The sequence below is a fragment of the Humulus lupulus genome, chromosome 3, assembly GCF_963169125.1.
Source record: "Humulus lupulus chromosome 3, drHumLupu1.1, whole genome shotgun sequence".
Classification (NCBI taxonomy): Eukaryota; Viridiplantae; Streptophyta; class Magnoliopsida; order Rosales; family Cannabaceae; genus Humulus; species Humulus lupulus.
The window spans coordinates 163,721,994-163,736,929 of record NC_084795.1 but is presented as its reverse complement, the minus strand read 5'-3'; positions in this window follow the sequence as shown (position 1 = coordinate 163,736,929).

Here is a 14,936-nt window from a genome sequence, read left to right as displayed (position 1 = left end):
TTGATCTTTCTTTATCGAGCAGCCTTCTCTTTTGTTGCACGGGTGGAAAGGTTTTATCTATGTTTAGGACATGGCTGATTACTGCAGGATCTATCCCAACCATGTCTTTGTGCGTCAAGGCGAAAACCTCCTGGTTCTTTTGCAAGAATTCCACCAGTGCTTGCTTTATAGTAGGCTCTAAGTTCTTTCCAACCTTTACGACTCTGGTCGGGTCTTTTTTGTCAAGTTGGACCTCCTCCAGGTCCTCGACGGGTCCAACATTTTCTTCAAAATCCCCAAAGCGAGGATCCAAATCTCCATCCTCACTTTGGGCAACACCCTATTTGGTGACTTCACCACCGAATTGAGCTTGCGTGTCTATTGCTATCTACAATCGATCTGGGTTGGTGCTCCTTGATGTCCCATTTTTCGCCTTTGTGATCGAGGTGTTGTAGCACTCCCTGGCTTCCCTCTGGTTTCCTAAGACGCGTCCTACCCCTGCGTCCGTCGGGAATTTCATGGCTAGGTGCCACATAGAGATGACGGCCTGTAGATCAACCAGTATGGGCCTTCCAATAACGGCGTTGTATGCCGAAGGACAATCGACCACTACAAAAGTGGTGAGTAATGTCCTTGTTGCGGGCGCTGTACCCGTCGTTACTAGAAGCTTGATCATTCTTGCTGGGGCGAGTCCTTCTCCAGAGAAGCCGTATATGGTTTGACTGCAGGGCTCTAAGTCTTTTATGGACAACTTCATGCGTTCCAGTGTTGACTTATACATGATGTTCACTGAACTCCCTGTATCGACCAGTACCCTTTTTACCATCATATTGGCCATCTGGATGTCCACGACTAGCGGATCGGAATGTGGGAACTGAACGTGCTGGGCATCGCCATCAGAGAAGGTTATCTCACCCTCTTCTGACCGAGCCTTTTTCGGTGCACGGTCCTCCACAGTCATCATCTCGATGTCCTGGTCGTGATGTAGAGTCCGAGCGTATCGTTCTCTGGCCTTTCCGCTATTTCCCGCGAGGTGCGGGCCTCCACAGATGGTTAAGAGTGTTCCAACCACGGGGGCAGGCTGTAATGGTGGTGAGCGTTGGCGTGTAGATGCCTGCTCATTGCCACCCGGAGCTTCTCGTTGGGAAGTTCCCGAGGCCCGTACGTACCTTCTCAATTGTCCTTGTCTAATAAGGAACTCGATTTCGTCTTTTAACTGGTTGCATTCATTAGTGTCATGTCCGTAGTCGTTATGGTAACGACAGAACTTGGTAGTGTCTCTTTTCGAAATGTCCTTTCGAATGGGTCCCGGTTTCTTGTAAGGCACACTAGAGCTTGTGGCCTGATAAACCTCTCCCCGAGACTCGACGAGGGCAGTGTAGTTAGTGAACCTAGGTTCATAACGATTACCCTTGGCTCGTTTGTTGTCGGAGGTGGAAGGCTCGTTATACGGCTGTTTCCCACCATTTTTGCCATTACTGTTGCCGTTTCCGTGGCCTTTGTCGTTGCCATTAGGTTTGGAACCATTGGCGGCTTTAGCAGGTTCGGCGGCCTTCTTACCCTTGTTCGAGGGTTTTCCATCATCAGCAATGGCTTCCTCGAGCTTGATGTAACGATCAGCTCGGTCCAGGAACTCCTGGGTTGTTTTAACTCCTTCCTTTCGGAGACTCTTCCAGACAGGAGAGCAACGTTTTACCCCTGCGGTAATGGCCATCATCTTGCCTTCGTCCCCTACTATTTTTGCTCCAGCTGCCGCTCGCATAAAGCGTTGGACGTAATCCTTCACTGACTCTCCGTCCTGCTAGCGAATTTCGACCAACTGGTTTGCTTCGGTTGGGTGCACGCGACCCGCATAGAACTGTCCGTAGAACTCCCTTACGAACATTTCCCAGGAAACTATGCTTGCAGGCGGGAACTTAAAGAACCATTCCTGTGCTGCTTCAGAAAGTGTTGCAGGGAAGATCCTGCACCGAGCGTCTTCGGACACTTTCTGAATGTCCATCTGAATCTCAAATTTATTCACATGCGAGACTGGGTCCCCATATCCATCAAAGTTCGGGAGCGTAGGCATTTTGAACTTGCTGGGAGTTTCTGCGTTAGCTATCCTCTGGACGAAAGGAGTGCCCTTCCTCCTGTCGTGGTCGATGTAAGAAGTCCTTCCTCCGACCAGCTGCTGAACAGCCTGATTGAGTGCGTCTATCTGGGCTTGCACTGCGACAGGAATTGCGGTGGCCTTTGTTCCTGGGGGGATGTTCTCGCCGTTCCTCTCGCGACAATCGTTGAGTACATCTCTCAGGTCCTCCTCTCCTCTTCGCTGCTCGCTACCTCCGAGCCGGTTGAAGACATTATTTTGTCTGGGCTGCCCCCCAGCATCCTGTCTATTTGGCTAGTCACCTTGAGGTACTTGGCTCCTGCCTTTACCTCTTTCTTTATTCCTCCCACCAGCATTTCCCTTGCCTGAGTCAGCCTCATTGTATCCGTGGCCATCTCTGAACCTTGACTGGCTATGGTGAGATTGACTGTTCCCTCTATTCTCGTCTCTGGCAGAAACGCCCCGAGTGTTAGAGGGCGGCCTGCGCTGGTCGCGGTGTCCCCGTGCATTATCATGCCGTGGGGGTCCTTGGACCGCAGAGCCTAGCTCTGAGTCTCTCCTGTTACCAGGAGGGTAGTGACCTCTGTTCGCTTAGTTTGGCCCATCATTCTCATGGCGTCTAGGACTGCGAGGCTGACGCTCGGCCCTATTTTGCCTTTGCTGCGGGGGATTACCCCGAGCAGCTTGGGATGGTAGATTTGCCTCAGGGTCCAACGGGACATCATCATGGGGTGTCTGAGGCTGCTCGGGCCTTTGCGGACTTTAAGGCTGAATTGGTGGGCTAGGATTGGGACCCCTCTGGGGTGGCCCATTCGCGGGTTGGTCAGGCTGCGAGGCAGGTGCGGCCTGATTTCTAGCCAACAACAAGGCTGCTTCGAGGGCGGCCATGGCTTCGGTCTGGCGGCGATCCACCTCCGCCTATCTCTCGCTCAATTCCGCACGCTGCCGATCAATCTCCTGCTGCTGCCGCGCCATAGCTTCTGCGGCCGTCTCTTGATTGGCCCTCAGACTAGCCAATTCTTCCTGCAACGCGCCCAGGGTGCTCTTCAGCGTCGCATCGTCCATTTCCTCCTCTTCAAAATCTAGTTGCGGCTCATCTTCCACCATGCTTGCAGGGGGAGGAGGAGGTGATGGATTCGACGGTGCAGCGGCGGTTGCCTGCCCAGTTTTCCTTCCTGCTTTCGCCATTGGTTTTCTTAATAGCAACAAATCAATCTCTCAATGAAAGCACCAGAATGTTGACCCAAGATTTGGCCAACTGACACGGAGTCAAAACGTGATTGATGTGGAAAAATGTATAGAGAAGAACGCAATGACAAAAGTAAAGAAAACACAGTAATCTATAGTGGTTCGGCCCCAAGATTTGGTAATGACCTACGTCCACTTAGAATGATATTGATATAAAATCAGAAGGGTGATCAAAGAACCAAGGTTCAATGAGTTTCACTCTCCTCTAAAGAACAATACAGATTTACTTGGAGAATTACTATCGTTTCCTCTGATTCGAAAGCCAAAAGGTCCCCTCCTTCGAGCTATCTCTTGCTATTTATAGGTTCAAGGAGGGTTACAAGAGATTGTTACAGATATTCTTCCCTGAATAATCGGATATCCAGAAGATTGTATGAGATAAATTCGGGATTCATAAAGATCTTCCCATAAATGTTGCCTTGTACGCGGAACTACCGACCAGACTGGTCGCGGGTAAGACAGGCTTACCCTGCTTCTACTGTGCCTCCTGATCGATACTCTAGCAGACGCTTCAAGGTACCGGCCACGTGTCCAAAGATTATTCGCCATGTCACCAATGCTAATTTATTGGATAACACTATATGACTTAATTCTCCAGCTCGAAACTCATCGCTGTTCCAAAGTTTATCATTTTGAAGGAGGGTTAGGATCAGTAAAATTGTTCCCACTACTATGGCCCCCTAACCTCTCAATACAGAACTCAGTTCATTAATTTGTATCCACCCTCACCGAACTCAGTCATTATTTATTTATTCCAAATTTATTATGATTGTAAAAAAAAATCAAACTCATTCATATCATTCAAAAATAACAATAATATTCATTTGGAAAAAGATTTCACTAAGTACAATCATAAATGCGAGAATAATTAAATGGAGAAATAAACTAAACTAACATAACTAGGGTAAATCTAAAAATCAGGATCTTCTATGCCTGACCCTTCATCTAAGATATCATCAGCCATTTCTTCATAATCATTATTATCTTGAGCCTCAAAACTACCTCGAGGAAGATTCATGAAGATGTTATGCTTTTGTTCATTAGTGAATTGAAATTCCAACTTAGAGGTTGTTATCCCCATTTCTTCCCAAATGTACGGATCCATGATCCAAGTTTATGGGCGGCCTTCCAAGGGGTTAAGGCCCAAATCGTGCCCAGTAGACGAAGAGAAAATGACTATTGGCAGTCCAAGTTTCGGTAAGGCCCATAAGGGCATCCGGGAGAAGAAGTCAGGACCATCGCCGGGGCATGTTGCATAAACCCGGGACCACGTGTCGGGATGTCTCCTGAGATGCAATAAAGAGGTCGTAGCTCCCAAGTCCAAGATTGGGCTGGGATCGCTGTGGATGAACCCGGGTCCTGGTAAATGAACCGGGACCCTGGTAAACGAAGAGGGATGTTGGTAAATGTACCTAGATATGTTGGTCGAGTTTGGCGTGCTAAGCTGAGTTTGGCGTGCTAAAGTATCCCCGATAGTGACATCATCCCAAGAAGCATGTACACCGTTGGTTTAGAACTGCGCCGCCACTACACTGACAGATCTTGTCCCCCGAATCTTCCTCATAGCCCATAACACCCAGACTGATGCACCTGTTTGTCGCGAGTCTTATAATGTGATCATGTTTCGGCTGGCCTAATGGGCCTTGGTTGATATATGTTTTATATTTCAATCCTTTGTATTGAGCCTCCATCAGAGAGCAAATAATATTTCCACCCTTATTGGGCCCGGATTAGCCCGGCCCAAGCCCAGTGCACTCACTTGCCTATAAATATGAATAGTGGTGCATTGAGAGGGGATCCAGACTTTCTCTTGTAAGCAATTACTCTGCTAAAACTTGTAGAGAACACCATTGTCAAAATCTCTCTAAGCTCTAATAGAACTTACTCGTGGACTAAGGCTCATTAACACCCCAACCACGTAAAAACCTGGCCTATAACTTTTAAATCCTTTCTTCTTAAGCTCTCTTGTCTTTCATAATTCTAGTTTCTGAAAAATTTGGTAAACATTTTGGTGCTTTCATTGAGAGCTTGAAGAAAGCTTGAGTTCATCTTGAACATCTGCAACAATGGTGAACACAAGACACACCACTTTCGACCCTACTAACCAAGAACAAGGCGATGGAGAGCCACTGCCTAGCCAACCTCTTCCTCAGAACCAACCTGAGAGCACACCTCATCAGATGCCCTGTAACGACCCCAAATTCGCTATTAAGGCTTAAGGGCCTGGAGTAGTGTGCCTGGAGGGCATAATGGGATTCTGTGTGTGACTTTTATGAATTTAATGCATGATTATGATTTAATGCACGTTATATGACTATTTGATTAATTGCGATGCATGACTATTTGATTAATTGCGATGCATGACTATGTGAATTAGTATGCATGTAGACCTGATTGAGCATATTTGTAATTTGGCCATGTTGGGCAAGACTATGTTGATACCTGTGATCTATGACTCGAGACGATCCTAGAATGAGCAGGTTAGCGGAAAGTCAAAGCGGGAACCTGTACCCGGCTTGGGTTAAGCCTGGGGAGTTTAATTGAGAATTTGGGAATATATTTGATGATTAATCAGGTATTGGGTAGCGAGCGGGAATTATTAGGAACACTTGAGGAATTAGTGGGAATTTGGGTAATATGACTAAAATGCCCCTTTATGGACATAAAGGTTTAGAATTAGTAAGGGAGGGCATTTTGGTCATTAGGCTTGTAAGAGATAAATTAAAGAAGGGCTTTATACTTAGTGGATTTAGTAGAGAAAAGTTATAGGCTGAAAAGAAAGAAAGAAAGAAGAGAAAAGAAAAGAGAGGGAAAGCTGAAGGGTTTTATCCAAGAACGGTTTGTGGCTCTCCCAACCTAATTCCTTCATTTTTCTTGGATTCAAGCTCAGTGAAGAGCTAGGGTAGGCTGAGCATCAAGGATCCTAAGCTAGGCTGGAGGATTGGCAAGGGGTTAGCAAGATCACATTTGAATTTGAGGTAAGTTCTTGGGGATTTTCTATTTTAGGGCTTGACTGGTTTTGAGTTGTGTTTTGAGCTAAATGGATGGGGTTTTTGGGGAAAACAGGTCAAGGTTGTGAAGGTGCAAGCCAAGGAGGTCTAGGGTTCGATTCTAGGTCGAAATTCCACCCACGGTATGATTTCTAAGACCCTATCCTTGTTGTTTGAGTGATTTTCTGGTTTTTGGGTTCATTGTGTTAGCTTTTGAGTTGTGGGTTGCTTGAGCTTGGGATTGAGTTCATGGGGTGCTTGGGATGAGTGTTAGGTGTGGTTGTGTGTGTTTTTGGGTTTGGAAAAGGTTTGGGCAAGATTGGTGTTGAAATGGGAGAAGAAAATCGCAAAATGCGATTTTGGGTTTGATCTGGCTGCAACTAGCGCTACAGCGCTAGTCAGGGGGCGCTGTAGCGCTAGCCCCTGTTCTGGTGGGGTGGTTCTGCTTGGAGAGCTACAGCGCCCTCTTTTGAGCGCTGTAGCGATGCACTGTTCACAGAGGGGATTTCTGGGCTTTTGTGAAGGGATTTTGACCTAGGGTTCGGGGCTTGATTCCGCCACTTTGTTTTGGGGATCTAGGACTTCCCGGGGGCTCGGGATTTGTCCCGAGGCTAGGTTTTGGACTTGAGGATTGGTGATGATTTTGACTTGTGGATTTTGCTTAGGTAAGCGCTAGGGCTCGGGTAAGATCGTGCTCAAGGAGTCAGGTTGATCAAGGCTACTAAATCTAAAAGTAAGAAAACCATAACACCCGAGAATAGGGCATGGCCCTATATTGTATTATGTGCAAATGTTTAACCTTAAATGAATCATGATGTGTGTGAATGATTATTTCGAATGTACTATATGTGTGATTATAATGAAATGAACGGCAAGGGCCGAGTGCGGCGTAGGCCGGGTACGGCCATGGGGCCGAAAGTAACACTCAGCACATGGGATGCTTATAGTCAGGGTGGGACCCAAGGGATACATGAGTTATCCTCGCGGTGAGAACCGAAACCCCAGGCTTTGGTAAGGCCTCTGGGGCGGCATGGCCGTACTTGTTTATTATGATGGTTTTCCTATTTATCAGTGAATTATGCCAACTATATGATTTGCATATGTTATGTGCTATTTGGGTTTTCTTGCTGGGCTTGGCTCACGGGTGCTCCGTGTGGCAGGTAAAAGCAAGGAGTCAGTCAACCGGCCATGAGTATGGAGAGCGTGGGGGCAGCGCGTACATGTTCGGCCTGCCTGACTGCTTTGGTTGGGGGCATTTTGTAAATGGCTGTATTAATCCATTCTTTTGATAGTTAACCTGGTGTAAATCTATTTTTGAGTTGTAAATATTTTTTAAACCTTATTTTGGGATCCCAGATGTTTTATACTTAACGTTTTCAATGAAGTTAAACATTTTAAAAGAGTACAACCTTAAATTCTGATTTATCCACACTTTTGGTTTTAGAAACCACTTAGAGTCAGTCAAAAGTACGATTTCTATTTTAAACTCACTTAGTAACGGCTCTAAGGTAGTAGGGCGTTACATGCCCCAGCCTGACGAGTCGCAGAACTATGAAGGTGGAGCAGATTATGAGGAAGATTACTACGAGGAAGAGGAGGGAAATGAGGGGGAATACCATGACCTCGAAGCTGAGGATCCAGCGATCCCAGAAGAAGTAAACCTCGATTAGGAGGACCTGGAGGTGACAAAACTAAGACAACAAGTCCTGGACCAAGAGGCCAGGATTGCTGAACAAAAAGAAGCCACTCAACGAATGTAAGAATCCTTCCTGGCCGTACAAGCTTTCATCGCCGCCCAAGGGCTGGTAGCCAGTCCTCCAGTTGTTCAATCTCCAGGAACAAAACCGCCTGCCCCACAGGCTAGGAATAATGTGCCCGAGAATGCAAGGTCGATTCCTCCCCTAGGACAAGCTCCCGAACAGGGCCCGACTAACCCAGCCCAAGAAAAAGAGAAGGCCAAAGCGGCCAACCCCGAGGGAAAAACAAATCCCCATAGAAAAACTCCTCCCATCTAGAAAACTAGGGCCAACCCTCAGCCGCTCCTTAGGAGAGAGAAGGGGCGTCCCATCCCAGGACGGGATCACCCGATCGATTCCCAAGGGATGTGCCCGCAAGAAACCAGGCCCCAGGCTTCCTCTAGAAGGACTAGACGAGAACAATTTTTCCGCCCAAGCGCCTCCGTGAATAAAGATCACTGAGGACGCCAACATGATGACAAGCCAAACGCCCTTAGCTTAAGGGATGACACGTCCCAAATAGACCTACGCGACGAGATGACGCTCGAAAGGAACGAGCCTGCAAGTAAAAGATTTTCCCCCGAGGAGGCAATTTGAGAAATAATCTCAATGACAGAAGGAACGGGAGAGTTCCCCTAGATGATGGTACGGCCAACCAATTCATGGAACAGCTGGTCACCTTAAAAAAGGTCACAGACCGCCTGGTCCGCAAGCAGGAGGGAGGAGACTCTGACTCCGAAGAAGAGGAAAAAGAGCCCTGCGCCAAGCACATCCTGGATGTGGTGCTCCCTAAAGGGTTCAAAATGCCGAATCTACCCACCTATTGTGCTATAATCAGTTAATGACCGTAGCCCACATCTACGACAACGGCAAGTGCCTCTGCTTTTCAATTACTCTAGACGGACCTGCAGAGGAGTGGTGGAAGAGGCTCAAGCCAGGATCCATCCAGTCCTGGTACGGGTTACAGTGGGCGTTCTACAAACACTTTGTGGCCGCCATGAAAATGGACATGCAGATCAATGCCCTCTCCAACATCAAGCAGCTCCCCACAGAGACTCTGAGGGCCTACATCCAGCGTTTCACAGAGGAAGCCTCGAAAACCAAGGTGGACGATGGGCAGCGCCTGGTGGCCCTACAATCTGGAATCTGGGTCGGGTCTCCCCTCTAGAACGACATGCTGCGCAGTAAGGCGGCCACCCTTAAATAATTCATGAGGAGGGCACAAGGCATTATCAACTGGGAGGAGGCCCGAATCCAGACATTCGGATGGCATCTGGCCCCTCAGCCAAATGCCCAAACCTTTCCGAGATACAGGGTGCAGTATCCGGCCCAACAGTACATAACTCTCCTAATAGCTCTAGGATCAACAGCTGCGCCTGGAATGACCTTTGCCTCGCCTCCGGTCTTTGGCCCTGCATCTTCAGGATACGCCCCGGCCCAGTCTACCCTTTTACCCGGGTATGGAGTTGCACCAGTCGGGTACAGTGCTGCTCCCGGCGAGGCCCAGCCATCCCAGATAGGGGGAACTGAGGCAAGTGTGAATCCCTCCCGGGGAAAGAGATCCGGGAAGGGACAAAATCGGTCTGAACCCTCTAAGAAGGGAAAGAGGGGCTACGAGCCCCAGTATTCGGAGTACACCAACCTAGTGGATACCAGGGAAAACATATACCTGGTCACAGAAAGGACAGTTCATTACAGGAAACCAGCCCCCATGTTCAAAGGGGGGAAGATCCCAAGGGATACCAGCAAAAGGTGCGCGTACCATAAGAAGGTGGGCCACACAACCGAAGAATGTCGGCAGCTGAAAGACAAATAAAAAATTTGATCAAGCTGGGACATCTCCACCAATGGATCAGGATGCCCGTGGGTGTTCCGAGACTGCCAGCAGTCCTCGAACAGTCCACGATCCCGAGCGCACCTGGAGCGTACATACCCCCCCAGGGAGGATACGCGAAGGGCCTGGGAGAACAGGCCCCTCAGGGGGCCCCCACTGTGCAGGTGCCCGAACCTGGAATGCCCTACCTCGCCGGGACCGCATCCCCGTGAGTAAATGGTCACGTAGCCACCATCTCGGGCGGGCCCCATTTGGGAGGACCGTCCCGGAATGATCAAAAGCGCTACCTCAGTGAACTTGATCACGACCAAGAGGTATGCACTTTGATCCAAGCACTGGCTCAGCGCCCGAAGTTGATGAACCTTCCCATCACCTTCACAGAAGATGACGCCCGCAACGTCCATTTCCTGCATCATGATCCTCTGGTCATTAATGCCTAGATAGCTAACAAGATGGTGTCCCGAGTGTTGGTGGATGACGGGAGCTCCATCAACATCTTGTTCAAGCCAGCCTTCGTTAGAATTGGCTTGACTGAGGTAGATCTGGCCTCATGCCTAACCAAGATCTATGGTTTCAATGGACATTCGATACTCCCGATGGGAAAAATCCAGTTGCCCGTAACACTGGGGAACGAGGTCCAAGGCTCGTTCAAATTTTGTACATTTGTAGTGGTGGACTACCCCACCGCATACAACATCATCTTCGGTCGGCCCGCACTGGTCGACTTTGGGGCTATCACCTCCATCTTCCATCTCTGCATGAAGTTCCCATGCGACAACGGAGGGGTAGGAACAGTTCAGGGAGATCAGAAGAGTGCCTGGAAATGTTACCACATATCTGCCCGACCCGTTTACATGGTTCGCGAAGAACCTCTTGGGGAGGAAAACGTTGATCCAGTTCCACCTCCTCCCCCGACAAGACGGATGGTCCAGGAAGAAGATGAGCTGGATCCGCAGATAGGGGAGAACCGCATACTGGAGCCCATGGAGGAAATTTAAGAGGTGTGCATCAGCGACACCGACTCAACCAAGGTAATCCAAATCAGGAAGAATCTAAGTGTAGAGGTCCAGGCCGCCATCGTCGCCCGGGTAAAAGAGAACCAGGATATCCTGGCCTGGTCTCATTCGGATATGACTGGGATTGACCGCAATATCATCTGCCATGCCTTAAATGTCGACAAGGACGCAACCCCAGTCTGCCAGAAATGGAGAACCCTAGGGACGGAAAGAGTGGAAACTCTCAAGCTGGAAGTTGAAAAGTTATACTCAATTAACTTCATCTGAGAAGCTTTATATCCTATGTGGCTAGCCAATCCAGTGCTGGTGCCTAAGCCGAACGGGACTTGGAGAACATGCATCGACTTCACTGATCTCAATAAAGCTTGTCCTAAAGATTGCTTCCCGCTCCCTCGGATTGATCAGATGGTGGACGCAACATCTGGCTATGAAATCTTGAGCTTTATGGATGCCTACTCAGGCTACAACCAAATCTCTATGCATGTAGCGGACCAGGAACATACCAGCTTCCAAACGGACAAGGGGGTGTACTGCTACGTCATCATGTCCTTTGGACTCAAAATTTCTGGAGCCACATATCAGCAGCTCGTCAATAGAATGTTCTGAGCTCAGCTAGGAAGGAACATGGAGGTCTACATCGACGATATGTTTGTCAATTCCAAGACCTCCGGAGCACACGCTGATGATCTGGCCGAGGCCTTCACGATCATTTGGAGGTATGGGATGAATTTGAATCCCAAAAAATGTACCTTTGGTGTGGCATCCGGGAAGCTCCTGGGATTCATAGTAAGCTATCGGGGAATAGAGGCCAGTTTGGACAAAATCAAAGCACTGATTGGCATGCCCTCGCCACAGAAGCACAAAGATGTTCAGAGCCTGACCGGGTGGATAGTCGCATTGTCTCAAATTCCACAGACAAGTGCATCCCGTTCTTCAACGTCCTTTGGGGAAGCCAAAGGTTCGAATGGTCGACTGAATGCGAAGAGGCTTTCCAAAGAATAAAAGAACATCTGGCCCGATCACCAATTCTAGCAAAACCGGTGGAGGGTGAACCATTGTACCTCTATTTGGCCGTGACCGAACACTCCATCAGTGCCGCTGATAACTCTATGATTTAGAGTTATTTTTATTAACTTTGAACTTGAATTTTGGGTGAAAAGAGTAATGAGTGTGATGTTATTTGTAAGTTTGTTTAGTTTTTACCTTTCTTCTCTAGTTAGTGTGTTAATGCAAGAGTCTTGTGATTTGTTGGTAGTAATTGTAATTATTTATGTAAATCTTTGTGTTTTGTCATTCAGGAAAGAAACCTTCAAAGCGCCAAGGGAAATTAAAGGAATAAAGAGAAAAAAAGGGGACAAAAAGGGAGCATTGCTGCTCGGATGCTGTAGGCCAGACTTGTAGCAATTCTGGGAAAGTGAAGACTGACGTGGACAAAAGCCAGCTGATTTTATTTACTGACCTCAGCGCCTATGTGGCACCCATTTTAGTGAATGAAGTTAGCTGGCTGAGGTGGCAATAGGAAATGGACCAAAGATGAAGGGGGTTTTCTAATTAGGGTAAAGTATAGTACCCAAAAGGGGAGGCAGCCGTAATATACACCAGAAATAGAGAGAGGAAAAAGGACAGAAAAATCTTTCAGCAAGAAGAGTACAGAGAACAAAACCAGAGAAATACACACAGAAAAAGGCATTACCTACAAGAGGAGAATCACGACCAAGGAAGGAGGAGGACTCTAGAACCCGATTCTACTCTTCTCTTTCTTCTATATTTCCTTTTCTGTAGTGTATAATCTTGATTCTATAATTTGTGAACTGAATATTTGTTATGGATGAACAATTTCTGTTTTGGATTGTAATTTTCAGTTTAGACATGAACTAATCACCTTGAGATTTGGGTGGCTATGAACCTTATGTGATGAAGTATTAATGCAATGCATGAGTTTAGTAATTTGCCTTTGTTCATTCAAGTGAAATTAATGTTTAATGATTGTTGATTGCTGGCCATAACTAACAATTAAACTAGCTAGATCTGATTTTGGAAAGAATCTATCTAGTGGAATCAACTTGAATGATGCAAGAGAAATGCCATGTTTAGGTAGTTCTTAGTAGTGAAATAGGAATATTTTGCTACCTTGTATAACCTTAGATTTGGTGAATAAATGCATGTTTTACAACCTGATTTGATATAGGAATGTGTTGAATTAAGTTGTGGAATTATATCAGTAGGTTTTGTAAAAAGCTTACTGGCTTAGTGTGAAATCTGTTAACTCTGTGCATAATTGCTGAACGATTGCTATAACAACTGGGCAGATTAACATAGGGGGAATTAGCCATCCAAATCTAATTGTTCACATAGATCTTCTCTCAATTAATTTTTTCTGAGTTCTTCATTTTATTTTAGATTAAAATACGTATACCCATTTAATTTTAGATTCATACTCCAATCATGTTCTTAATTTTGTTATCTTATTGTTAAATTGTTCTTTAGTTGATTTTTACATTTATTTAGTTTAAAATCCCTGTGGAGACGATACTCATTTACAGTTTACTACTTGTGCGGCTACGTATACTTGCGTATTTTAATTGCTATAATTTTTGCAACAGCCGCACTAGTACAGGAAGATGGAAAGGCCCAGCTCTCAGTCTATTACGTAAGAAAAAGGCTATTAGGTACAGAATTACGATACCCACTTATCGAAAAGTTAACATTTTTCCTACTGATCGCATCCCGGAAGCTTAGGCCTTATTTTCAGGCCCATGCCATAAGGGTTCTGACCAACCATCCTTTGCGACAAGTGTTGCAAAAACCTGAATCATCAGAAAGGCTCTTGAAGTGGGCCATGGAACTGCGTCAGTTCGACATTACATATGTCCCTCGAATATCAATCAAGGGGCAGGCCTTGGCCGACTTCATTGTGGAGTGCTCCAGGATCAATGAAGAAGAAGTTCCCGCTGATCCCACGGCACCATTGTGGAAGGTTTTCATAGACAGAGCCTCGAACGAAAATGAAGCAGGAGTCGGAGTCATCCTAGTGTCACCACGGGGACACCAGTTACAAAATGCCCTATGTTTCCAGTTCAAGGCTTAAAACAACGAGGCCGAGCACGAGGCCATGTTGGCCGGACTGGGCCTGGCTCGGGAGGTAGGGGCCACAAACCTGGAGATCTATAACGACTCCTAGTTGGTTGTCAGGCAGATCTCAGGAGAATACCAAACAAAAGGGGAAAAGATGGCAGCTTATGTGACACAGACGTGAGAGATACTTAAAACTTTCAAGAAGCACTCCATCCGCCAGATCCCCAAGGAACAAAATGTGTTTGCCGACACGTTGGAAAAACTGGCCACGGATGTTGAGGCTGAACTTTTCGGGCTAGTCCCGATCTACATCTCCCCGCACCGAGTATTCAAGCCCCCACAATCAATGCTATAGACTACTCCACGTCTTGGATGGGACCCATCATCCAATACCTAACAACCGGTTGCCCACGGACAAGGCATCAGCTAGGAAGCTTCAGTACCAGGTCCATAGATACGTCATGATGGAAGGAAAACTCTATCGTAGAGGGCTATCCATGCAATACCTCCGATGCGTGTCCGAGACCAAAATGAGTTCAATCATACACGAGGTGCATGAAGGCTTCTGCAGAGATCATACAGCCAGACTCAGCTTGTCCAATAAAATCCTGTGCCAAGGGTATTTCTGGCCAACCATGAAGAAAGACTGTGTTGATTACGTCTGCAAGTGCGAACAATGCCAAAGGTACACGAAGATTCCGCGAGCCCCTCAAATAGAAAGAACTCTGATGACGAGTCCCTAGCCTTTCGTGGTATGGGGAATCGACCTAGTAGGATTGCTCCCGACCGGAAAAGGTGGAGTGAAGTATGCAATCGTGGTCGTCGACTACTACACCAAGTGGGTCGAAGCGGAACCCATGAACACCATCACCTCAAAGAAGGCCTTGGACTTTGTCATCAACAACATCGTGTGCCAGTACGGGCTCCCCTACAAGATCATGTACGACAACAGGAAGCAATTTGACA